The 26,557-nt window shown below is 38.3% G+C and overlaps 2 protein-coding genes across 2 annotated transcripts in view; both read right to left on the bottom strand.

Annotated features, from left to right (window-relative positions):
* Window positions 1-26,557, bottom strand: part of fbxl17 (F-box and leucine-rich repeat protein 17) — a 706,116-nt gene that overhangs the window by 439,898 nt on the left and 239,661 nt on the right. The gene's annotated exons all lie outside the window — the stretch shown is intronic.
* LOC132393977 (general transcription factor II-I repeat domain-containing protein 2-like) overlaps window positions 1-26,557 on the bottom strand; it is a 210,513-nt gene that overhangs the window by 144,580 nt on the left and 39,376 nt on the right. The window lies entirely within an intron of this gene.

The raw sequence follows: 26,557 nt of genomic DNA on the forward strand, positions 1-26,557 counted from the left end.
TCTTGAAGGAAGACAATGGGCAGAAAAATCTGCAGATACTTAGACCCAGCCAAGAACTCGAGGAAGAGAAAACTTGAGAGAATAAAAATGCAGGGTTAGAAGAGATCACAGAAATAGGGAGGGGACCTGTTCACAAAGTATTTAAGAACTTTACAGGTTTTAAATTAAAGATTTTGGGAATGTGTGGCCCATGCAAGGTATGAATATGTGGAGCTAATGAGACAAACTAGGAACAGGACAATGTAAGGACATCGATTTGGATAATTTTTTTATAAAATGGAAGAAGAGCAGCTGGTTAATTTGTGAGATTATTGGACTATTCGAAATGTAAATGTATCAGAAGTGTGAATGACCATTTCAGTGGCTACTGAGTTGAGAGGGAAGGAGGTGGGAAAAATCATGGAGGTCTCTGTTTAAAACTTGTAAAAAAACCAACAGCAACAAACCAGCAAAAAATTATTGAGGTGTTGTGAGCACAGGGGCTCAGGATCCACCATCAGGGCCAGATTTATAAGGTCCCTGGGGTCAATCTGAACCACAGAACCATAAATATTAAGTTCAGCTATGTGAAATATGAGCAGCAGGCCAAATCAAACACTATCTATCTCTGCCCATTTCTTGATTGTAAGATATTAATGACTGAATTTGACAAGGTTGTCTGGTATTGCTGTGGAATTCCAGTTAGAATACATTTTACCAGTGCTGTAATTTTATGAGGCTAGCATCCATAAATTGTCGATGTTCTTGGCGTGCTTTTTTTAATCTAGAACAGAAAAAGCTACAGAGCACTGAAATTTTCATTTTCTTTTCTCTCTATTTCCTTTCACCATCTTGATTCATTTTACCTTTATATTGAAAGTTATTAAAATTATTCCTCATTCTGTCTGCAGTGTTTATGGATAGTAGCACTTTGTAAACAATTGCATTAATATTGATTAATCACTCTATTTACAGATACAAAAGCTGAAGCTTAAGTTGTCTTATTTGTAGTCTACAATTGCAAAGATAATTATATTATCTGCTCATTGATGATTGATCTTCCTTCAACAGCACTGGCAGAACAGCTATTCACAGTTCCTTTCAGAGACAAAGCACCACCTTTAAAATAAGAACATCCTCTGTCATACTGCTTGTCATCGCTATTGTGATTTTAAAAGAATAAGAATAGATCAAAATCTATAAACTGGACATCTATGGGGCAGTAACAGAATTTAATATTGACATAACCTTTACTTTCATATATTTGTGTTTTCTCATTCTCCACTTACATGATGCCACTTATAACCAAATATAAGGTTCACTTATAACCAAAGCAATGCACACAAAATGCTGGAAGAACTCAACACACCAGGCAGCATTTATGGAAAAGTATAAACAGTCAACATTTTGGGCCAAGACCCTTCGTCAGGATTGGAAAGGAAGGGGATGAGTCAGATTAAGAAGGTGGGGGAAGGGGAGGAAGTAGTACAAGGTAGTAGCTGATAGGTGAAATTGGGAGGAAGAGGGGTGGAGTAAAGAGCTGGGACGTTTATTGGTGAGAGAGATAAAGGGCTCAAGAATGGGTAATCTGATAGAGGATGGAACACCATGGAAGAAAGGGAAGGGGGAGAAGCACCAGATGGAGGTGATGGGCTGATAAGAAGGTGTGAGAGGGAAAATTAGAATGGGGAATGGCGAAGGAGAGGTGTGGGGGACAATTATCAGAAGTTTGAGTAGTTGATATACTACTGGGGGAATGGGAATGGGAAGTAGAATTGAAATGGATGCCCACCCATTTATAACAAAAGCTGATATCCACAAGATTATGCTAACAGTACACGGAGAGATGAAAAACTTAATTAAAATTTCTATATCATTGCCGTGTGTCCAGAAATGATTCCAGAAATCTGACATAAAAACAGAAAATGTTCAAAAAGTACTAACATTTCAGGTCTGGACCAAAACATTAACAGGTTTTCTTTCTGCAGGATGCTGAGTGTTTCCATTGTGGTTAGTAAAATCAGTCCAAAATGTTCAGAGCAGTTGTGCTCATTTTAGAAAAGAAAACTGTCAAATCTTATTTTATATGTTTCATTTTCTCTCTATGATCAATCCAATTCAGCAAGAAAACACACCTGCACATGAGAAATTATCAAAGGAAGAGAATACCACAATACTCTGGCTGAAATGTTTAAACAATAAATTCAGTGATCAAATTCTGGCAACTGATAAAAGGCAGTAGAACTAAGGACTATGAGGAAAAAAATCAGTTGTCTGATACTTAATTAGTCACAGACATTTCACAGTTTGCATTCAACTTCTTGTTTTTGGTTTATAAGTATTCCATTAAACTACCCACTTCTAACTTCAAGGTTACTATGAAAGGAAAGCTGCATTCTGTTTGGTAAGCATCTGAAAAAGATTGGGCTCACTGTATGTAAGTTGGAAAAATTATCAATTGTATAGTAGGGTTACAAGATCAAAAAGAATATGCAAGTACACATGGTCCCAGACATGTGTGTTTTAGACCCAAAACCTCCTTCCATTAATGGGAACTTCAAAAATTATAACATGATTATAAAAAGACTGGATTTTGGAAATGTACAATTTTTGAATATGGTATTATACTATGAGACTAGTTATTAAAGGAAAATATGCTTCTCCTCATATTCTTATTTTCATTTCCTTTTATCCCCTATTCCTCTCCTACTATTCTTTTCCTTCTCAACTATGTTCTCTGTTGGAGTGGTTCGTTGTCACTTTGTGTTGCTTCAGATGGATACCACTTAGCATAACATTCTAGTTTCTACTAATTACATTTTCAGATCAATGTTCCATCAAGTTGCAACACTGAAGAGCTCCTACTCTTCAATCTAAATACACCGCTGTTAAACTGACTGTTGGACTTCTGAACCAACAGACCTCAGTTAGTCAGGATGCACAATCGCTCCTTCCTCCTCATGATCCTCAACACTGGTGCTCCCCAGGGATGTGTGCTGAGCCCACTGTTGTACACTCTGTTCATAAATGACTGCACAGCCAAACACCTGAGTAATCACATTGTCAAGTTCACCGATGACACAACAGTGGTAGGGCTCATCACCAACAATGATGAGACAGCCTTCAGAGAGGAGGTGAAGGAGCTCAAGGCCTGGTGTCATGCAAATAACCTCTTCCTCAAAGTCACCAAGACAATGGTTATCGACTTCAGGAGAACTCACACCATTCATAACCCTCCTTACTACAGCAACACAACAGTGGAAACTGCAAGCAGTTTCAAACTCCTGGGAGTACACATCTCATGCCACCTCGTATGGTCCCAGAACACGTTTTACACAATCAGGAAAGCTCACCAACACCTCTACCTTCTGAAGAGACGGAAGAAAACAGGATTATGCGTATCTATATTCATGTCATTCTACAGGTGTGTAGTAAAGAGCATCCTAACAGGTCATACCACTGCATGGTATGGAAACTGCATGCAGCAGACAGGAAGGCTCCAAAACAGGTAGTCAAAGCTACCCAACACATCATTGACACCTACGTGCCATCAAGAATATATATTAAAAAAGGTGCCAAAAAAGGGCCAGTAACATCATGAAGGATCCCACCCACCCCACTCATGGATTGTTTGTCCCACTCCCATCAAGGAGGAGGCTAGGTAGCACCTAGGCCAAGACCACAGGACTCAAAAACAGCTATCTTCCCCAAGCAATAAAGCTAATCAACACCTCCACCAACTAACCCACTCTTCCACACCCCCAACCATTATCATTTCCTGTCAGCCACCTTATGTACAGATATTCCCATGCTTAGTGTCACTTTATGGACATACAGTACCATCACTCTCACAACCAGACTATGTAACAGTTACTTCCCCCAAGCTATCAGACTCCTGAATACCCTGTTACATACCCCGTAACTGGGTCACTTACCAGCAAAGATAGAGAGGTCCGCTGAAGTCTGATGGTACTATTTTTAACAGTATTTATTGATAAGAATACACAAAAATAATATCAATGCAAACATAGAGATAATATACGTGGTCAATACTAAATCTAAAAGCGCGGGTATAATAATAATCGATAAGAAATAGCTCTATCATTGTCTAGGGGATAATGTATCGTCCGATGGAAATATAAAAGTCACTTTAGTTCATTCAAGCTGCAGCTTTTTGGTTGGAGAGAAAGACGGGTTAAAACTTGCCCATTCCTTTTATGATGTCAATCCTTCGAGAGTCGTTGGGAGTTGATCTCCCCATTGTTGGCTGAAACCCGTTCTTCCGTGGTAAAGGCCACCGATTCCAGGGCAAATGGAAACGGGTGCACGTGGCCTTCCCACCAGCTTTCGCTATTACGGAATCGCTAGCGTTTCTTCTGGTGCGTCTGAGGGGCTGTTCCCACAGACCCTCTTTTATCCTGACTCAGAGGGTCTCAGATGTCAATCAGATTGAGATGATGCAATCCCTCCACCAACCTCCCCCTTGGTTCATTGCCTGGGGTCTTCGATGCATCGTACAGGATGCAATACACAAGTCCGTCTCCAAGAGACAATAGCCAGTATCAATGGGTCCGCCTTTCGGAGGCCAGGACACATTCCAACTCTTTGTGGATTCTGCATGTCTTTCTCTCATTTCCTGGGTCTCCTGGACTGACTCAATAGTGATCTTGCGATTCTCACAAAGGAGGGGGCTACCCCACACCCTTCGGCCCCTCAGAACTATGGTACATTCGTAACAACCCAGGGCCTGGACTGATACCTTTCTGCCCTATTGTCCTGTTTATTATTTATTGTAATGCTTGCACTGTTTTGTGCACTTTATGCAGTCCTGGGTAGGTCTGTAGTCTAGTGTAGTTGTTGAGTGTTTTTTTTTTCTCTGTGTTGTTTTAACATAGTTCAGAGTAGTTTTTGTACTGTGTCATGTAACACCATGGTCCTGAAAAATGTTCGCATTTTCACTATGTACTGTATCAGCAGTTATGGTTGAAATGACAATAAAATGTGACTTGACTTGATCAACCTATGTATACAAACTACCTTGTGTATTTATATTTATTGACTTTTTTATTATTATTGTGTTCTTTATCTTACAGTGATTTTTTTGTGCTGCATCAGATCTGGAGTAACAATTATTTTGTTCTCCTTTACACTTGTGTACTGGAAATGATCTTAAACATTCTTGAAGGAAGTATGATGTCAATGCCAAACATAAAACTTCAATTAATGGTCCTCAATATGAAACATACCACCACAGCATTGTCCAGCCCAGAATGTGCTGTGGGAAAAATTTATTGTCAGGAAATGCTGAACAAACTCAAGAAAGGTGGATTGACTGGAATTTCCAGTCACCTGCAGAGGTTTTTGGTGTAATTTGGCAATAGGTGTCATGGGCACAACGAAAGTCCACAGAACTTTGGGCTCAAATTACATTTTGAACAATTCGAGTTTTTTATTACCTTTGTACTATTTGAAAAATCAACATGCCAGAAATCTGTGGTCGAAATCTTCAATAATTGTGCTTAAACACAGGAGCAAATTCAATGGGCCAAATGGCCTAATTCTGCTCTATCTTTTATGGTTTTATATGGCTTAATTTTAAGACCAAAATTACCAAGATATTAGTTAGGCATGCTGTGAAAGGTTTTGATTTATTTTCTGTAAATTAATTCAAAAATTAATGGCTAATCCCAAATTATATTAGTAACTGTTTTTAAATGTGACATTGTATGTATTTTTAAAACCATTTTCAACAATTCATTACGATTAATCACAACCATTTATTTCTTTGTGACACAGTCTCATGTGCATTAAACAAAATGCACCAGAGAACTTGCTGTGAACTTCAGTTTCAATAGGTTGAGCAGAAGCTGCCATACAATGGTGTCAACATGTTACCCTTTACCTCCAAAACTCATTCAACTGCAAACTTACAGACCTTGTTCTAGAAGCATGTCAACAATTGCAGGCTGCCCAGCACAATCAATACTAATTTGTTTTGACACAAAAGACGCATTTCACTGCATGTTTCAATGTACACATTACAAATAATACTTTCTTACTTTCTTTGCTGACGGGGGATGAATATTCAGGCAAGTATATTTGAAAACACTGACTGCAGCACTAGCTTAAGGTAGATTTTGCAAATAGGTAAGTAAGAAGCAAATTCAAACAGAACCCTCAATTTGCGACCACATTGCCAAATTATAGTTGATACCCCGATACGCAATAGGAGAATAATGAAGTACGTAAACTGACTGAAACAAGCTTCTGGTAAGATGGTGGTGTGCATGGCAAACCATCCAGGCCCAACCAAAGGTGTAATTGTTGATCCTTTATGTCATTTTTACAACACCAGACACTGCTGGATACTAAGAACGTTAACCACTGCAGGTCTACTCCATCAGTGAGTCGCTCAACAGTAGAGGAGCTGGACTTGAGGAAAACCGTGTTGCTGCCTGCTACTGAAAAGCTTTGGAGTCAGTGCACGAAGGCAATGTGCATTCTAACAAATAGAGCGAGTGATTGTCTTGGACTTTGTTCTTGTAATCGCAAGATGCTGTTGGATATTGATAACGTAGAAAACTGCAAGTCTGGTTCACTGGTTCATTGGCGAGACCAACAGTGGGGAGTTATATGGTGTCAGTCAGAGTGCGGATGAGGGCCTCGTTCGGAAGTTCACCTGTTGCAGCCATCTTAGGACAAAGTTGCTGGAGGTGGTAAGGGAGAGAGCAGAGGCACTGTGGGTGCGCTGGAGTCCATACCTCATTGGGGGCAGGCCCTTCCCATCAGTGCTGCCCTCCAGTGTTTGCTCGATGGACAACAAGCTGGGTTGCATTTTGTCTGCAGCTACTCGTGCATGATGATGATTAGAGTGCTGCAGGCTTGTTCTTGCTGACAATATACATGCACCATCAATTTAGAGCAGGCATGGGCAAACTACGGCCCGCGGGCCATATGCGGCCCGTTAAGCTTTTTAATCCGGCCCGCAGAACTTGATGAAATTATATTAATAAACCTTGTTAACGTTTTTTTCCCCGCAATTCTGGCGTTTTCCCAATAGTTGATGCACTCTATATACATTGACCTTTGTTGAGGTGCAGCGTATTACTCCACATTTGCGCTTTACTCTTTGTTCGGCTCGACCTATTTGTGTGAACAGGCATTCAGCGTCATGAACATCAACAAAGCCAGCCACAGATCCAAGTTAACTGACCAACACCTCAGATCCATCCTGAGAATCGCCACAACAAAACTAAATCCAGACTTTGATGCGCTGGCTAAAAAGGGAGACCAACAACACTGTTCCTACTGAAATTAAAAATAAGTTTCTTCGTTGTGTTATGTAAAAAATGCATTTGAAAATATTTTTTCAATAAGCCTTACATGTTACATGTCATTTCTGTTAAGTGATGGACATGAGTAGTGCACAGGTGCACGTACGTTCTCAAAATAATAACGCGCTCCGCATACTGGCGCGCTGTCATTATTCTGTCTTTGTGCTGGTCGTTGTTGAGTTTTGGCACAGGGGACAATTGAATAAGAAGGAGCAGGACAAGTAAACCTGCATCTCCTACCATTTTTGAAATAAAGACAGTCAGGAGGAGAGTGATGATGATAATATCTTGAAGGATAACAGAATTTTCAGTACTTTAAAATAATAACTGTTACTATTTAAAAAAGCTGTATTTTATTCATTTAATTTTCAGTGTTTTAAAAGTCATTTCAATAAATAGCTAAATACCATGGGACTTCAAAGACAGATAATTTGTTGTAATGCATTTGTTCATTTTCAATTGAAATTAAAGCACATGTTTTCTACATATCCCATGATACTTTATTTTCTCTGATGAGGTGTATTACCAAAACACTCCGTCCATCTGCTCCTGGTCTGGCCCCCCTGTCAGATTTTAGAACCCTTTGTGGCCCACAAGTCAAAAAGTTTGCGCACCCCTGATTTAGAGGATATGACACTCAGTGACTTAGGCTATTTTTTGTGTGTCTATATTTTACTGGCTGACTGTAAGTTATATGTGCTACATGTGCCTTGTGATGTGTATGACTGTTGGCATTGTGTTTTGCACCTCGGCCCTGGATGAAGACTGTTGAGATTGGCTCTATTCATGAATGTTCATGCATGGTTAAATGACCATTAAATTTGAACTTTAGTCATTTTCAGTTTGTTTCTGGCAAAAGAACTTTACCTCACTTAAATTAATATAAAATTGGAAGATTAAATTAGCAAATCATCTTGCAAAAAGACCTGAAAAAGATTCTATTGTTCTTTCACAAGCTTGAGAGATAAAACATAAGGGTACCTTCTCTATTAAACTAACAAAGTATCTGTTTCATCAGAACCATTAATTTGACTTTCTTTTGGGAGTTGTTCCTTTAATATTAAAAGCAAGAATGCCAGAACTGAAAACAAAAAGATCTGAAGTTTTGTTTCTAGCATTTTGTTGATACCATTTAGTAAATGTGTGGCAATGAATGATATAGCAACTTTATGATTGTCATAATATGCCACTCAAACCTTGCAGTAGAGAAGGGATGTGGTAATGTCAGTGGTACAGCATGCCATCAGCCTTACCCGACCAACACTTTCCCTAATTTTTCTCGCTGGTATGTTTTAACATGCTTCCAACAAACTTGTTATGGAACTGAAACTAATCCTGAGAACCAAAGGGAAAATGATCAATTAGAACCAAGGTCACCTGAATCTCTTAAGAACTGAAAAATACTGACAATTCTAGTGATTGCATAGACTTGGAATTCCAAGCTCCATGGCATCATCAATTTGTTTACTAAACTATATGACAAAATGGGCCTTAAACTCCACATCCAATGTCCTCTACTAAACTGCTCCCTCTGTACCTGTCTCATATCAAAGGAACCACTCTCAGCAAAGGCAGTTAAGTATAAAAAATCTTCCAGCTTCACTCTTTTCAGTAAACCAACATCATAATCTTTTTCCAGCCCATTCCTAGCACAGAGGCCCCAGTTATACTCAGTTGACTATGTCGAAGGAGGCCATGTTATATCCCTGCCCCACTACAGATTCCCAAAATACAGACTATATGCTGAGCTCTTGTGAGAGAAGAATAAAGAATAGACAGGGAAAATACTTCAAAGTTCTGCTCAAAGCTTCTTCAAAAAAATTAGAATGACCCCCACCAATCCCCAAGAAGGTGATGCTCATGGCCACTGAAAAAGCAGCACTCAAACTGGCATTGAGAATATTGATGGTATTCAATACCATCAATAAGGACATTTTCAAAAGGTGATGCCTCAGGAAGACAGCATTCATCACTAAAGACTGTCACCATCCAGGTCATGCCCTTATCAGGGAGGAGGTACAGAAGCCTGAAGACCCACACTCAACATTTTAAGAATAGCTTCTTCCCCTCCGCCATCAGATTTCTGAATGGTGTGTGAACTCATGAACACCATCTTATTATTTTTCTATTGCCCTATTTATTTTTATATCTTAGAATGATTTTAATGTCTTGCACTGTACTACCTCCATAAAACAACAAATCACGACATTTGTCAGTGCTTATAAAACATTCTGATTCTAACCTCAAAGTCATGCAGCAAGAACATTAAGAGGACCTGTGTAAGTAGTGAAAGAAGTGTCCTAGCTTACAAACTATGTACCTATTCTACCTGGGCTAGCTCCATCCTGACCTCTGTGGAAGAGTCTGTGGTTCCCACACGAGATTCATTAATCACCTCAAAACTCACAATTCCAAGTGGAAGCAAATGATCCTGAAGGCCAAGTCACACTCTAAGAAGAACGTATGGCTCAATCAAGATTCAGACAAGAGATTCTGGTAAAGTGATTTGAACAGCAGAGGCAAAAAAAAAGATCAGAAAATAAGTGTTAAATGAAATGTCAATATAGCTTGTAAAAGAAAGGAAACAGCATGGACAAAATATTTCTAAATTTGGTGAATGAGAAGAGGGACATAAATGAATTGTACATTAAATTCTCGAAGCAAGGAATGCAAGTTGACCATGAAATTACTGCAGAATATGGGATGCCATTATTTATAAACAGAAATGCAATACAGAAAACAAGGAGGTCGTTTTGAGCTTTTATAGAGCAGTTAAGATACTACTTAAATAATGGGTACAATATGCTGATCACAAATTTGGGAGGGATGTCAAAGCTCTTCAGATGGTTCATTTGAGATTCCAAGGGACTATTCTGGGAGAAAAATAACTTTAATTTCAAAAACATCCTTTGGAATTTGGGTTACTCTCATAAAGTTGAGAGGAGATTTGATATATGTATACAAAATTATGACATATTTAAATAATGTCCCAAAGAAAAATAGTTCCCATTCAAGGAAAGGTCAAGGAACTGAGGACGCAAATTTAAAATGAAAGCTGAAGATCTAAAGGTGACATGAGGAAAATCATTCTACAGCAAGTAACAATGATGTGGATTACTCTGGTTTCTGATTCAATTATGGTTTTCAAATTTGAACTGTATAAATACATGAAGGTTTAAAAACTGCAGGCTACAGGGAAAGAAAAGAATTGGATAAAAGAAATGTGCAGACTACTTTATAAGAAGCTTGTACAGCCCTAAGCTGAATGAACTATTGTGATTCAGCAATTCCTTAATTCGTTGTAAATATGCTAACGAAACACGTAAAAAGTTACATTGTTGAAAGGGCGTCCAAGCATAAAAGAACTATAAAAAATCCAGTTAACAGAAATCTAATACAAAAACAGCTCCATCTGTAAAATAAGATTCCTTGGAAGATTGACTGATCAAACAAATACACAAGGACTCAAATAAATTGACAACAAAACTCACAAGATGTACAAAGAACATCAAAAAACTTTCATTACCAGTTTAAAATGCTATAACTGGCAATTCTGGAAGTTATAACATCAAAAATCATAATGCTTATGTTTTTATACAATGACATTTATGTTGCCTTACATACATATTCAATCCAATATTTATTTGAGAAAGGATTTCAGATTTCTAATAGAGAGCTTAGGACTGTAAAGCAGAAAAGTAGATGACATATGCTTCAAATAGTAGTTTCTTTCTTTTAAAAATCTTACATTTGATTTCAAATTTTCTTACTATCAGTTATACATGTCAGGAGAAGGTACAAGCTGATGTGACTGATGAAAAATGAGGAAAAGCCCACGCTGAGCAACATCTGTTCAGAATTCTCCAACATTTGCGAAGCCAAATGAAAAAAGTTTTTAGAATTTTTCAGAAAAATTAAAAGTCTCTGTCACAGTGGAGATACACAAATTTGACCATCTTCCTTGCTAAACCATTCACTAGCCACTGATGAAGTGCACCAGCAGTTGCACAAGAAACAATCAGGAGCAAAAACATACTGATCAGAGTCATTCAATTACAGGAAATCAGACAGAGGCTGAGAAATTTTAATGAGCTGGGTAGTGTCAAAGTAGTAGTCAGTCTAGGTCAATAATTTACTATTGAAAATGTTGGGACTTTAACTATCAATGATGCTGGTGGACGTCAGTCAAATAGCATACGTATCTTGAGTTCCCAACATTTTTGCATGGACCCCATTAATCAAGGGGTCAGTGGCACGAGTTTGGGAACCCCCGCAAAGCTTGTCAAAATTCTGATAGTTCCAACTTCATTTCAAGCAATAAGCAGCTCTTCACTGTACAAACATTTCTTTATATTGCTTTTATTCCACAATCAGAATTTCACTGTTTCTGGAAGAAGTCACTCATTCCCTGTTTTCTCCTCCCCTGTACTGACAATCTAACATATTTTGAATCTGCTGTTCATAGAAATCTAAATTATGATTATAAGGCAACATAAGACATGATTATGGGTTCATTAATTGTACTCCATTCTATGAAGGAGTTAGGTTAACTAAGATGATCCAAAATCAACTTTCTTGCAAACTCAGGCAATGTACCAATGTAAGCAGGAAAATGGCATGAGAAAAATCTCCTAATAGGAGCTGCAATTACTAAACAGATATTAATTTAAGAACATGCCTGGATCTTCGATTAATTCCAATGTAATCCATGGCAAACCAATCTCAAAACAATGACAAGCCATTCAACTTCTTCGTATGATGGTAATTTGGCTGTTCTAATCACCAAATCAATTATCAATAAACCAATATAATTCAAATTGAAAACATTAAGATGTTTCAAAGATGCAAGATAGGAGGTTCAAGTTATTCTTCCTGCGCATGTGGCCCAGTTACATTATTTCTAGATAATTGGGATGCCACCTCCCACACTCAATATTCTAGATCTAAATATTCTTCCTCATCACTTTAACCAATTTTTTGAATAACAGATATTGCGCTCTTTAGCACCTTGCACAGACAGAGCTGCAACCAAGGAAATAATTTTTCTGGGTTTATATATCACTCCATGTGATTAAAGGTAATTACACACATTATTGCTTTCTCAAGATTTAAAACATATTTAATTTCAGGGCATTCTAATTATAGTTGACAATGAAGGCATTTATTCTGTGTGAGATTGAGCATATTTGACAGAAGGCTGCTGAAGATTACATTTTAACCTGGCTAAACACAAACGAATTTAATCAGCACAAATTTGCTTTGGATTTTATCCAAAGGCATTTACAACAGAAGCTCAATAGCACACAATCAAAATACTTGGGATCAACTGAGTTTTCAGGTTCTGTTATTATTTGTCCACTTAAGAAAATACTATAATAGAGACCAGAATGAACCCTGTTGCCCAAATCATAAATATACAGGTATCAAATATCAGTAAGGAAAGAAAATTCAAACTAGGTTACAAAAGGAAGGTCTGAATAGAAACATTTATTTACTATGATAGTTGTAAAGATATCATTTTTATAAGGTACAATAAAACAACAAGATAAAAATTAATGCTTCATTCTAATATGTAATATTATTCTAATATTCTAATATTATTTTATGTAATTATTTACTATTTATAATTGTTATATGTTTTTATTGCATGATGCACTAAAAAATAGTAGTCCTCATAACAAAGGATATGATAAAAGCTGTTAACACACTGGATCTTAATCGGAAATCAAAACTAGAATTGATTTGAAGGGAGCTAAGAAACAGCAACAGTGCTGGTAGGAGTTGTCTCTTGCTCCCAATCAGCCTTTGTAATGTGTGCCCTCCCATATACCAAGAAACTACACATTTACAGTAAAGTTAACACAATAATAATGCAAGCTTGAATTCATATGTAGACTGAAAAAAATCAAATTAGCGATGTCTGTAAGATCACCCCTCCTTCTCCTACATTATGATTAAACTACCATTTGGTAAACTACGCTCCCTCAGACCCTCAAGCTGTGGCAACACCCTTGTAAATTTTCTCTGCACTCTTTTCGGCTTAATTTAGTAGCACAACAAAACTGAACCCAATCTTATAAATACAGCCTCACAAGGTCTCATAAAATTGCAACGTAACATTTCCAATTCTGTCTTCCCCACCAGCTTTCTATCTGTGACGTCACTTTCAAAGAGCCATCTACTTGTACTCCAAGATCCCTCTGTTCTAACAACACTCCCCAGAGCACCATCATTCATTATGAAAGGCCTCTCCTGATCTGTTTTTCCACAATGAAATACTGTCCACTCCGTTTGCAATTTCTCGGCCCATAACCCATTAGAACAAAATTCCTCTGAACATCTGTTATGCAACTCTGTTGTCTATGACACTACTGTCATCTATAAATTTACAAGCCATATCTTGCACATTCTCTTCCACACCACTGATATAGATGACAAGCAACAATGAGCTCAGGCACATTTCCTTTCAAGCAGTGCAGACCGTTTGTCAATGGAACCACGTTAGGAAATTAACTACGGAACTTGTAATTAATCGAAGCTCACACTTTATCGTCTCTGTACAAGCAACAACATAACTATGTTGACCCCAGGCCAACAGTTTAGAACATGAATTCTACTGTTCCCTCTTTACCAATAATAACTCAGACAACTTGTCAAATTTATAACACCGAAATAGAGGAATGTCCATTGGTCAGATGATCAATCCTTTTTTCGACCAGCCCCTGGCATGAGAGTTCTTCCTTTAGATGGTGAATCTCTTGAGAAAGTTATCGCTGACAGCACACTCGAAGTATCCACTTTTATAGTCGTTCTTTCCCAATTCAAATATTGCATTCCACTGTCATTGGCCACAGGTCATCTGATTGACCTTTAACACCTTTCATTGGTTCTGCTCTAGCTCAGCATCCATTTATTGCTCTCTTCCCAACAAGTGGCAGTCAGTAATTCATGGTTATTTGTTCTCTTCAGTAACCAGCTCAAATCACTTCAGGAAGGCATCAACACCAAAATTCACAAACCTGCATGTTATGTTATATCAAAGAACAACTCACAAATAACTTCTTATTTGGATATGATCTCCAACCCAGTAATTACCTGAAACATCATTGTGTCTACTTTAAAACACAGAAAGCAGTGTAAAACAGTTCCACAAAATGGTAGTGTCCATCTCCAAGCACATGGCAGGACCAGAGACAATTGAGCTGTCCAGAAACATAGAAAACCTAGAGCCCAATACAAGCCCTTCAGCCCACAGAGCTGTGCCGAACATGTACTTACTTCAGAAATTAGCTAAGGTTATCCATAGCCCTCTATTTTTCTATGCTCCATGTACCTATCCAGGAGTCTCCTAAAAGACCCTATTGTATCTGCCTCCAGCACCGTCGACGGCACACTCACCACCCTCAGCATAAAAAACTTACCCCTGACATCTCCTCTGTACCTACCTCCAAGCACCTTAAAACTGTGCCCTCTCCTGTTAGCCATTTCAGCCCTGGGAAAAAGCCTCTGACTATCCACACGAACAATGCATCTCATCATCTTATACACCTCTATCAGGTCACCCTTCATCCTCTGTTGCTCTAAGGAGGAAAGGCCAAGTTCACTCAACCTATTCTCATTAGGCATGCTCCCTAATCCAGGCAACATCCTTGTAAATCTCCTCTGCACCCTTTCTATGGCTTCCACATCCTTCCTGTAGTGAGGTGACCAGAACGGAGCACAGTACTCCAATGTGGGGGTCCTATACAGCTGTAACATAACCTCTTGGCTCTTGAACTCAATCCCATGGTTGATGGAAGACCAACGCACCATATGCTTTCTTAACCACACAGTCAACCTGTGCAGCAGCTTTGAGCATTCTATGGATTCAGACCCCAAGATTGCTCTGATCCTCCACACAGCCAAGAGTCTTGCCATTAATGCTATATTCTGTCATCATATTTGACTTACTAAAATTAATCACCTCACACTTATCTGGGTTGAACTGCATCTGCCACTTCTCAGCCCAGTTTTGCATGCTATTGATGTCTAGCTGTAACCTTTGACAGCCCTACACACTATCCACAACATCCAAACCTTTGTGTCCATAGCGACTTTACTAACCCATCCTTCCACTTCCTCATCCAGGTAACTTATAAAAATCACAAAGAGAAGGGGTCCCAGACAATGTTCCCTCTAATTTTTAGTAGTCAGTATGTGCAAAAATATTACGTTGCGCAAATTTTTCTCCTGTGACAGAAGTATGTGTGCACTGAATGCACACATGGCACAGTTTATGTAGGTTTACAAAATATTTGACATAAAACTGCACAGAATAACAACAAAATAACATACATATTTTACTTTTACTCTCTCCTGTCTTTGGCATTTACCCATTCTTTGTAAACTCTATCTCGACTAATAGAACTTCCATCCAATTGATAGCTTTTGATTCTCATTAACATATCCAAATGGCATTCACCTAAACAGTTTCTCAGCTTGTTTTTGAGTTGATTCATTAGGCTAAAACCTCGCTCACCGCACTAGATGCAAGAAATGTTCCCCATATGAACATCAACTGAGCAACGTCACAAAACTGTTCATTTTGAAGTACAAATGCCACCATTTGAGCAAAGTTTGAAATCAGTTTAGATTTATTTTTTTCTTGTACGGAAAATCTGAAATCATTAAACTGTCTAACTATTACAGTATTTTCAGCTAGAAAATCATGATATTTTAGACATAAGGCATTAACTTGTTCATCGCCAAATGTAAAGTCACAATCTGCAAATGTGGAGAAATCAAAAGCTGACCATTCTTGTACCTCATCTTCAGGAAAACTTTCTTCTAAATGAACACAAAGACTATTTATAAAAGTCAACAGCAAACTTGTATCTGCTGTGATGTTTTCTTCACATTGTTGGCTTAGCAAAACTTTAACTTTGTCACTCCACAAAACATTTTTTCAATAAAAAATTAGTAAGCTATCTACAGGATTTGAAACAGATCTTTGTAAACTTTACGATATGAACACTGTCTGCCAAAGATGGCAGCCGCTGTGATGCAGCTGTACAAATCAGAACAGGAAAGGTGAGGTGACGTAAATTAGTGACATGCATTGTGGTATTTGAAAAACCAACTAACTAGTTATCAGAAACAATTAGCTAACAAATTATTTTCAGTAAGTATAATTATTAAGTACTACATTATTTTAGGTAACTAACCTTTTGTGCACACATTAATTTCCTTTGTGCAGTGGTTGGAAAACTTGGGTGTGCATGCACACACGCACAGCTTAAAGGGAACATAGGTCCCAGAACAGATTCCTGAGACACACCACTGGTGATCAACCCCCATGCAGAATATGACCATCTACAACCATTCTTTACCTTCAGTGGGCAAGCGAATTCTGGATCCACAAAGCAATGTCCCCTTGGATCCCATGCCTCCTTACTTTCTCAATAAGCCTTGCATGGGTATCTTACCAAATGCCTTGCTGAAATCCATATACACGACATCTACAGCTCTACCTTCAATGTGTTTAGTGACATCCTCAAAAAATTCAATCAGATTCATAAGGCATGATCTGCCTTGGACATAGCCATGCTGACTATTCCTAATCATATTATGCCTCTCCAAATGTTCATAAATCCAGCCTCTCAGGATTTTCTCCGTCAACTTACCAACCACTTATAACTCACTGATTCATAACCTCCTACTTCTATTGTCCTTGACCCATTTGAGTTCAATGTTTTCTTCCATATTTTAAATCGGCCATAGCCAACAACATCAGGTTAACTGTGTATCTAATCAGCTAGTTCTCCTTGTATCTCATGTGATCTAACTTTCCAAACCAGCTTACCATGCAGAACCTTATCAAAAGCCTTTATTTACCTATACCAACTGTACTAATCTCTCTACCCTCCACCCAGTAAGAATAGACCAGATAATTTTAGGCCCAGTGAGCTTGACATCAATAGTAGGGAAGTTATTGAAAGGTATTCTAAGGTACTAGACATATAAATATTTGTAATACATGGACTGATAGGGATAGTCAATATGGCTTTGTGTGTAGTAAGTTGTGTCTAACCAATCTTGTAGAGTTTTTCAAGAAAGTTACCAGGATAGGTGATGAAGGTAAGGCAATGAATGTCTACATGGGCTTTAGCAAGGCCATTGACAAGGTCACACATGGGAGGTTGGTCAAGAAGGTTCAAGTATTTGGCATTCAAGATGTGATAGTAAACCGGGTTAGACAAAGGACATCGATAGGTTTCAAAACTGGGCTGAGAAAGGTCAGATGAAGTTCAACCCGGAAAAATGTGAAGTGGTTCATTTTGGTAGGTCAAATATGATGGCAGAATATAGTATTAATGGTAAGACTCTTGGTAGTGTGGAGGATCAGAGGGGTCTTGGGGTCCAAGTCCATAGGACACTCAAAACTGCTACAGAGGTTGACTCTGTGGTTAAGAAGACATACAGTGTATTGGGCTTCGTCAACCGCAGGATTGAGTTTAAGAGCCGAAAGGTAATGTTACAGCTTAATAGGACCCTGGTCAGACACGACTTGGAGTACTGTGCTCAGTTCTGGTCACCTCACTACAGGAAGGATGTGGAAACTATAGAAAGGGTGCAGAGGAGATTTACAAGGATTGGTACGCATGCCTAATGAGAATAGGTTGAGTAAACTTGGCCTTTCCTCCTTGGAGCAATGGAGGATGAGGGATGACCTGATAGACATGTATAAGATTATAAGAGTCATTGGTTGTGTGGATAGTCAGAAGCTTTTTCCCAGGGCTGAAATGACTAACATGAGAGGGCACAGCTTTAAGGTGCTTGGAAGTAGGTTGAGAGGAGGTGTCAGGGGCAAGTTTTTTTAAACAGAGGGTGGTGAATGCATGGAATGGACTGCCGGCAATGATGGTGGAGGCGGACATGACAGGGTCTTTTAAGAGACTCCTGGATAGGTACATGAAGCTTAGAAAAAAGAGGGCTATGGGTAACCTGGGTAATTTCTAAAATAAGTACATGTTCGGCACAGCATTGTGGGCCGAAGGGCCTGTATTGTGCTGTAGGTTTTATATGTTTCTATGTACCACTGGCTTCACAAGGGAAGCCAGAGAGGGTTGCAAATGGTTGCCTCTCTGACTCGAAGCTGGTAACTAATAGTGTGCCACAGAGATCAGCGCTGAGTCCGTTGTTGTTTGTCACTATATATCAACAATCTGGATGATAATGTGCTATACTGTTGTAGTAGACAGCGAAGAGGACTATGAAAGCCTGAAATGGGATCTGGATCTGGAAATATGAGCTAAAAATGGCAGATGGAATTTAATGCAGCCAAACTTGAGCACCAATCGGGGTAGGTCTTACACTGTGAGCAGTAGGGCACTGAGGAGTGCAGTAGAACAGTTTGATCTGGAAATAAAGATCCATAATTTCTTAAAAGTGGCATCACAGGTAGATAGGATGGTAAAGAAAGCTTTTGGCACATTGGTCTTCATAAGTTAATGAACTGAGTACAGAAGTTGGGATAATATGTTGAAATTATATAAGACATTAGTGAGACCTAATTTGGAGTACTGTGTGAAGTTTTGGTCACCTACCTACAGGAAAGATGGAAATAAGATTGAAAGACCATAAGATATAGGAGCAGAATTAGGCCATTTAGTTCATCAAGTCTGCTCTGCTATTTCATCATGGCTGACCCAATTTTCCTCTCAGCCCCAATCTCCTGTTTTCTCCCTGTATCCTTTCATGCCCTGACCAATCAAGAATCTATCAACCTCTGCCTTAAGTATGCATAAAGACTTGGCTTCCACAGCCGTCTGCGGCAAGGAATTCCACACAATCACCACCCTCTGGCTAAAGAATTTCCTCCTCATCTCCATTCTAAAAGGATGCCCCTATTTTCTGAGGCTATATTCTCTGGTCTTAAACTATCTCACCATAGGAATCATCCTCTCCACACCCACTCTATCAAGACCTTTCACTAGTCGATAGTTTCTATTAGGTCACCCATCATTCTTTTGAATTCCAGTGAATACAAGCCCAAGGGGAGCAAATGTTCTTCATATGACAAGCCACTCAATCCTGGACTCATTTTCGTGAATCTCCTTTGAACCTTCTCCAGTTTCTACAATAAGGAGCCCAGAATTGCTCACAATACTACAAGTGAGTAGTATTTTAGGCCAAGACTGATCAACATTGCATCCTTGCTTTCATATTTTAGTCATCTTGAAATTAATGCTAACATTGCATTTGCCTTTCCTCACCACAGACTCAACCTGAAAGTTAACCTTTCGAGAATCCTACACAAGGACTCCCATGTCCCTTTGCAGCTCAGTTTTTTGTATTTTCTCTCTATTTAGAAATTAGTCAACACTTTCATTTCCTCTACCAATGTGTATGACCATACACTTCCCAATACTGTATTCCATCTGCCATTTATTTGCCCTTCCAGTGGCTTTACTTCCTCAAAACTACCTGCACCTCCACCTACTTTCATATTGTCTGCAAACTTTTCAACAAAGCCTTCAATTCCATCATCCAAATCATTGACATATAGCGTAAAAGGAATCAGTCCCAACAGAGAACCCTGTGGAACACCAGTAGTCACTAGTAGCCAGCCAGAAAAGGCTCCCTTTATTCCCACTCTTTGCCTCTTCCAATCAGCCACTGCTTTATCCATGCTTGAATCTTTTTTGTAATACCCTGGACTTGCAGCTTGTTAAGCAGCTTCATGTGTGCCACCCTGTCAATGACCTTCTGAAAATTCAAGTACACAATATGACCCAATTCTCCTTTGTCTATCCTACTTGTTATTTCTTCAAAGAATTCCAACAGATTTGTCAGGCAACATTTTCCCTTGAGGAAAAATACTGACTACGACCTATTTTATCAAGTGCTTCCTAGTAACCTGAGTCCTCATCCCTAATAATCAACTCCAACATTTTTCCAACTACTGAGTTCAGACTAACTGGCCTATAGTTTCCTTTCTACTACCTCTCTCCCTTCTTGAAGAGTGGATTGACATTTACAATTTTCTAGTCTTCTGGAACCATTCCAGAAACCAGTAATTTTTGAAAGATCATTACTAATGCTTCTATGATCTCATTCAGCCAGCTCTTTCAGAACTCTTGGGTGTATACCATCTGGTCCAGATGACTTATTTGCCTTCAGTCCTTTCAAGCAACTTCTCTCTAGTTATGGTAACTTCACACACTTTATGCCCCCTAACACCTGGAACTTCTACCACCACTGCTAGTGTCTTCCACAGTGAAGCTGGTGCAAAATACTTATTCAGTTCGTCAGCCATTTTGTTGTCCCCCTTTACTAGCTCTCCAGCATTGTTTTCCAGCAGTCTGATATCCACTTACGCCTCTTTTTTTAAACTTTATGTATCTGAAAAAACTTTTGGTATCCTCTTTAATATTATTGGCTAGCTTGCTTTCGTGTTCCATCTTTAGCTTCTGAATGACTGTCTTAGTTGCCTTCTGTTAGTTTTAAAGAAAGTGCAGAGAAAATTTACAAGGATGTTGCTGTGACTTGAGGACCAGATTTATAGGGAAAGGCTGAATAGATTAGGATTTTATTCCCCAAAACACAGAAGATTGAGGGGAAATTTGGTAGAGGTACAGTATACAAAATATGAGGGCTATAGAGAGGATAAATGCAAGCAGGCAATTTCCACTGAGAATGAGTGAGAATAAATTAGAGGACATGGGCTAAGGGTGAAAGGTGAAATATTTAAGGGGAACATAATAGAGAACTTTTTCACTCATGTTGTGGTGAAGGTGTGTAATGAGCTGCCAGTGCAAGTGATGGATGTGGGATCATTTGCAACATATAATAGAAATTTGGAAGGGTACATGGATGGGAGGGGTATGCAGAGCTATGGTCGATTGCGGTTCAGTGGGACTAAGCAAATTAATGGTTATGCATAGATTTGATAGGTCAAAGGGCCGATTTCTGCATGAGTATTGTATGACCCCTATGACTCTAGATCAGAGGAGAATGGCTAGACTGGTTCTAGCTGAAAGCAAGACAACAATAACTCAAATAACCAAATGTTACAACAGTGGTGTGCAGAAGGGTATCTTTGAATACACAACACATCAAACCTTGAAGTGTATGGACTACAGCAGCAGAAAACCACATCCGGTTCCATTCCTGTACCTAAAATAATGGCCACTGAGTGTATCTTAGCCAGGACTCCTGTAATTTCTTCTCTAACTTCCCACAGTATCGTACAATATACAACACCTTGGATACTCACAACAAAGTTATATAAAATTACAGTTGCAATTATTGATTTTATACCACTCTACAGCATAATAATTTGTGAGAAAATGGAATGTTAACAGCTTATATCTAAAAGTGATAATGATAAATCCAAAACTAATTATTTGAAGCTGAAGGCTATAAAGAATTTGTCTTGTAAAAAAAAGCCATTGATCAAGAAATACACATTGCATGTACATTTTCAATTATAGACAATTGATCATTTTTCACCCCCTCCCCCCATCTAGCCTGCTCTACTCGTTAGAATCATGGGGACTTTTTGCAGCAACTTTAACAAATCACAGACTGAGGAAAACACTTAATAAAAGGAACAAACCCATTTTGTGAAATTTATCCCTAGCAAGCCACTTTACCAGAGCATGTGGATATACAGTATAGTGTGTTGATGAAACAGGATAGATTTTATTTCTTCAACAACCTAAGGCTGCCTTTGTGAATTCTTAAGTGGCACTCAGTGTCATGCAATGACAGGAAGAAAGAAGAAGAAAAATTATTAGTTTTTAAAACAACTAGGGGAATAAAAAGCAGAGCACACAATACATTTATAATAAATAGCCTGGAGGAGGTAATCTGCAGAGCTTAATGTAAGATGTCCTAAAGAAGCAATATCCCACTGCCTGCTGAATCCAGATAACTGATCTGCAATCAAGTTATTATGAATTAGACACAAGTCCCATTAGAACCAAGACACAATGGACTTACACCATTGTAGAATTGACAGTCTCCTCTTTGCTATTTTCAGAATGTGAGGATTACCTTGATTCCTCGAAGACTGCCACTAACAGGAAAAAAAGTTTTACCATGAAACAGAGATGGTAAATATATTTACTTTTAATTAGTTGGTTCTTTTGCAACTGAACTAAAGACATATTGATGCTTTGCAACATCAGTAATAAATAACAATCAAGTGAGAAAATAAAAGTGAAGATTAATGTGAGAAGTGCCAGTGGACTTTTGGATCTTATAAAGCCAAAATGGAATCTCTTTTCCTCTGTAACAAAGCTGTGGATGACAAAAGAAATGTCGGTTCAAATGTTGAACTTGAGCCTCTTAGATTCCATGTTCAATTCCCACTCCAGGGATTTAAGTTTAAAAATCTATGCTGACATTCCACTGCAGTACTGAAGAAGTGTTGCTCTGGATTCCCAGCATTTGCAGAATCTCTGGTGTTAGTGAAATGACTTATTTTAGATTTCTCATGCTGTTCTAGTAACTCCTGCATATAGTAACATTCGTTTGGCCATGTTAAATTCTCACAGCTGTATTTTAATCTGAACTTTCAATGGAAGATTACTATGTTATTAAAAAATAAACAGTAGAGCATGCAAAAGTACAGTATGGGAATAAGCCCTCTGGACCACAATGTCTCTGAGTACTATAATGCCAATCAAAACTTGTCTACACATGGCTTCCTACTTTGACCATTTATATATCTCTATTATCTAAGATGTTCATAAATGAATATTTTAAGTACTTAAATGAATCCTCACAGGCTCCTCAATCACCTAATCTATGGTCTTTGTCTTCTGTCATACATAGAAGTTTCTCATCCATGCCAACAACTTGTCTATAGTTTCAATTGATGGTTTCTTAAATTAAGTACTTTCTTAAACCAGAGTACAAAAAATTCCATCCATTTTTGAAATAATCAGTTGATCAAGCAAAACTAATACCACCCTTTTTGGATCTATTAAAATCTTTATAAAATTCATTCACTATAAGCTATCTGATTGATAATTCGCTGGTTGGTATATCAAACCTGCTATCACTCTTCCTTCTATATAAATCATAAAATAATTAAAATATACCTGCCATTTCCTCATTTTTGTTTAAAATTTACCTGTTACCAGTTTAGGAAGAGTTCACAGACCTCCTTTCCATCATTTATCTTCTAATAAAATTGTAAAATTACTGCCATTCGATTTATTTATTTATTTATTTTTAAACCCTTTTTTTTAATTAGTTTTTCAAAACATTTTACAAATTAAAAACCCCAAATCCCAATGAGGAACATTAAAACAGTGCAAAATTAAGCATACAATAACAATATGCTACAAAGGAAGAGAATTTAGCAAAAAAAAGCACCTGAATTAAAGACAAGTAAGCTTAGTGTCCTCCCCAAGCCCCACAACACAAGAAAAAACAACAGCAACTCCAGACCAACCACAACACAATATAGAGAGTATAAGTCAGGACAGCCAAACTCCCAGACTGTGAATACACTCAGCAACAGAGGGTAATAATGCCTTCTACCAGAAAAAAAAAGCTGAAAGCAAGGGACCAAAAAGAAAAAAAATCCCTAGTCAAGAGGAAGGTTATGAAAGTACTCGATAAAAGGTCCCCAGACCTTATGGAACTTTAGATCCGAATTGAGAACTGAATGATGAATTTTTTCGAGGTCCAAACAGGCCATGATGTCGTTAAGCCATTGAGCATGAGTGGGCGGGGCAACATCTCTCCATCTGAGGAGGATCAAGCGTCTAGCCAGGAGAGAGGCAAAGGATAATATTCGGCATTTGGTCGGACCCAGACATAAATCTGTCTCGCCCCAAAAACCGAACAGAGCAATTAAGGGGTTTGGTTCTAGGCGCTGATTCAGAATACACGATAACGTAGTGAAGACATCTTTCCAGAATTTCTCCAAGCTAGGACAGAACCAGTACATATGGATGAGAGAGGCCACGCCCCTCTTGCACTTATCACAGAGCGGACTAACGCTAGGGTAGAATCAAGATAGTTTAGATTTAGACAAATGGGCTCTATCTTAAACTGTAAAAGGCAGTGGCGAGCACAAAGAGAGGTTGAGTTAACCAATTTGAGAACTGAATCCCAGCTCTCCTCAGATAAGGATATATTTAAATCCTGCTCCCAGGCCATTTTGATTTTATCCATGGAGGCCTGACGTAAGTCTGCTAGTTTATCTCGGATGATTGATATTAAGCCTTTACCTAGTGGATTCATGGAAAGAAATAGGTCCATAGCATTTTTCGCAGGCATTTCAGGAAAGTTAGGAATTAAAGGAACAATAAAGTGTCGGATTTGGAGATATCTGAAAAAATGAGCATTGGGCAGATTGAACTTAACAGAGAGCTGCTGAAAAGAAACGAAGCGATTATCAATGAAAAGATCTTCAAAATGTCTAATGCCCTTCCTATACCAAACCTGGAATGCTGAATCGTATGTCGTAGGTAAAAAAAAGGTGATTATGAGCAATAGGGCTGGAAACGGAAAACCCCTGGAAACCATAGCATTTCCTGATCTGAGCCCATATACGCAAAGTGTGTCTAACAAGAGGATTAGCTATTGATCTGGGCAGACTACTAGGGAGTGCAGAGCCAAGAAGTGCAGAGATAGATAATTCTTTAGTGGAGCTCAGCTCCATCGCCACCCAGTTAGGGCATTCGGGTTGGCCATGGAAGAAAGACCAGAAGGTAGCACAACGTATATTAGCTGCCCAATAATATAAACGAAAGTTAGGTAAAGCCATGCCACCCTCTTTTTTAGATTTTTGGAGCTGGATTTTATTAATTCTAGAGCGCTTATTCTGCCACAGATATGACAAAATAATAGAGTCTAAGGAATCAAAAAAAGATTTAGGAATAAAAATTGGGATAGATTGAAATAGGTATAAAAATTTGGGGAGAACATACATTTTAACAACATTAATACGACCTACCAAAGACATAGATAGAGGTGACCATTGTACCAGACTGTTTTATAGCATATGAAAGATTGGCAAAGTTTTCAAGAAAGAGATCTTTAAACTTCCTTGTGACTGTAATTCCAAGATAAGTAAATTGATTATGGACTACTTTAAAAGGGAGATCATGAAATGTTAGTTCTTGCGCTTCTTTATTAATTGGGAGAAGTTCACTCTTATGTAAATTAAGTTTATAGCCAGAGATCTGGCTAAACTGGATGCTATTTGATTTTGATAATCTTTGTAGCATTTTTCCATACTCCTCATTGTAGTAATATCATTTAAAATTCTTTCTATTTTCTCCCTTCACCAGGAATACTGCAAGATTTTTCTTTTGTTATGATTTTCAATCAAGTTTTGTCTCTTTCCTCATTAATCTACTGAGAGTGCTTTTTTCTTAAGCATTTGAAACAAACTGGGTGGAAGTTGGTTCCATCTTCAATTTCAAAAATATGTTATCAGTTCTGAAATGTGTTAGGACATCCAGCAGCCATGAAAGATTCCATTTGAATGAGGGTGGCACAGAATGAGAGCCTGGATGTTCTATTCCACATGTTGGTTTGGCTACAGCTGGAGTATGGAATGCATTTCTGATTGCCACACCATAGAATGAATGTGATTGTGCTGGACAGAGTATAGGGGAGATCCACAAGGACATCGCCTGGACTGGAGCATTTTCAAAAAGAGTGACCGAACAGGCTGGATTTGCTTTCCCTGAAGCCAGAAATTGAGGGGGACTCCGACAGAAGTATAAATGGGGAAAATAATTAAAACCTTTGTCCTACAGTGGGGCTGTCTAGAGCAAGAGGGTTTAGATTTAAGATGAAAAGTAAGAGAATTAGAGGGACTCTAGGGAGTAGATTTTTGTTCCACAATATGGAAAGCAAGAGTCTGGAATGTGTGCTTGAAGAGGTGCTAGAGACAGATACTTTAAGAGCATGCAAAAAGAATATCACCAGGTTTAAAAGGCTATGGATATCATGCAGGTAAATGGGATCAAAGCAGATAGTACAATGGACATGGGGAGGCCAAAGAGCCTCAACACTATGACTCTCGACTAGGCTTTTTCATATTTAGTCCTTGTTTAGCACTGCATTGTAGTGTTATTCAGTTAATTAAAATTAATCATTCAGAATTCAGTTCATGCTTTTTTTCCCTTAAAAACCTTCCTTTCCATTTTTTTTCAATAGATAGAAACTTCACATTTAAATGTATAGAAGTGGAGAATTTGGATGCATTCTCCACAATAATTTTGAAATAT

The sequence above is a fragment of the Hypanus sabinus genome, chromosome 5 (genome assembly GCF_030144855.1).
Source record: "Hypanus sabinus isolate sHypSab1 chromosome 5, sHypSab1.hap1, whole genome shotgun sequence".
Taxonomy (NCBI): Eukaryota; Metazoa; Chordata; class Chondrichthyes; order Myliobatiformes; family Dasyatidae; genus Hypanus; species Hypanus sabinus.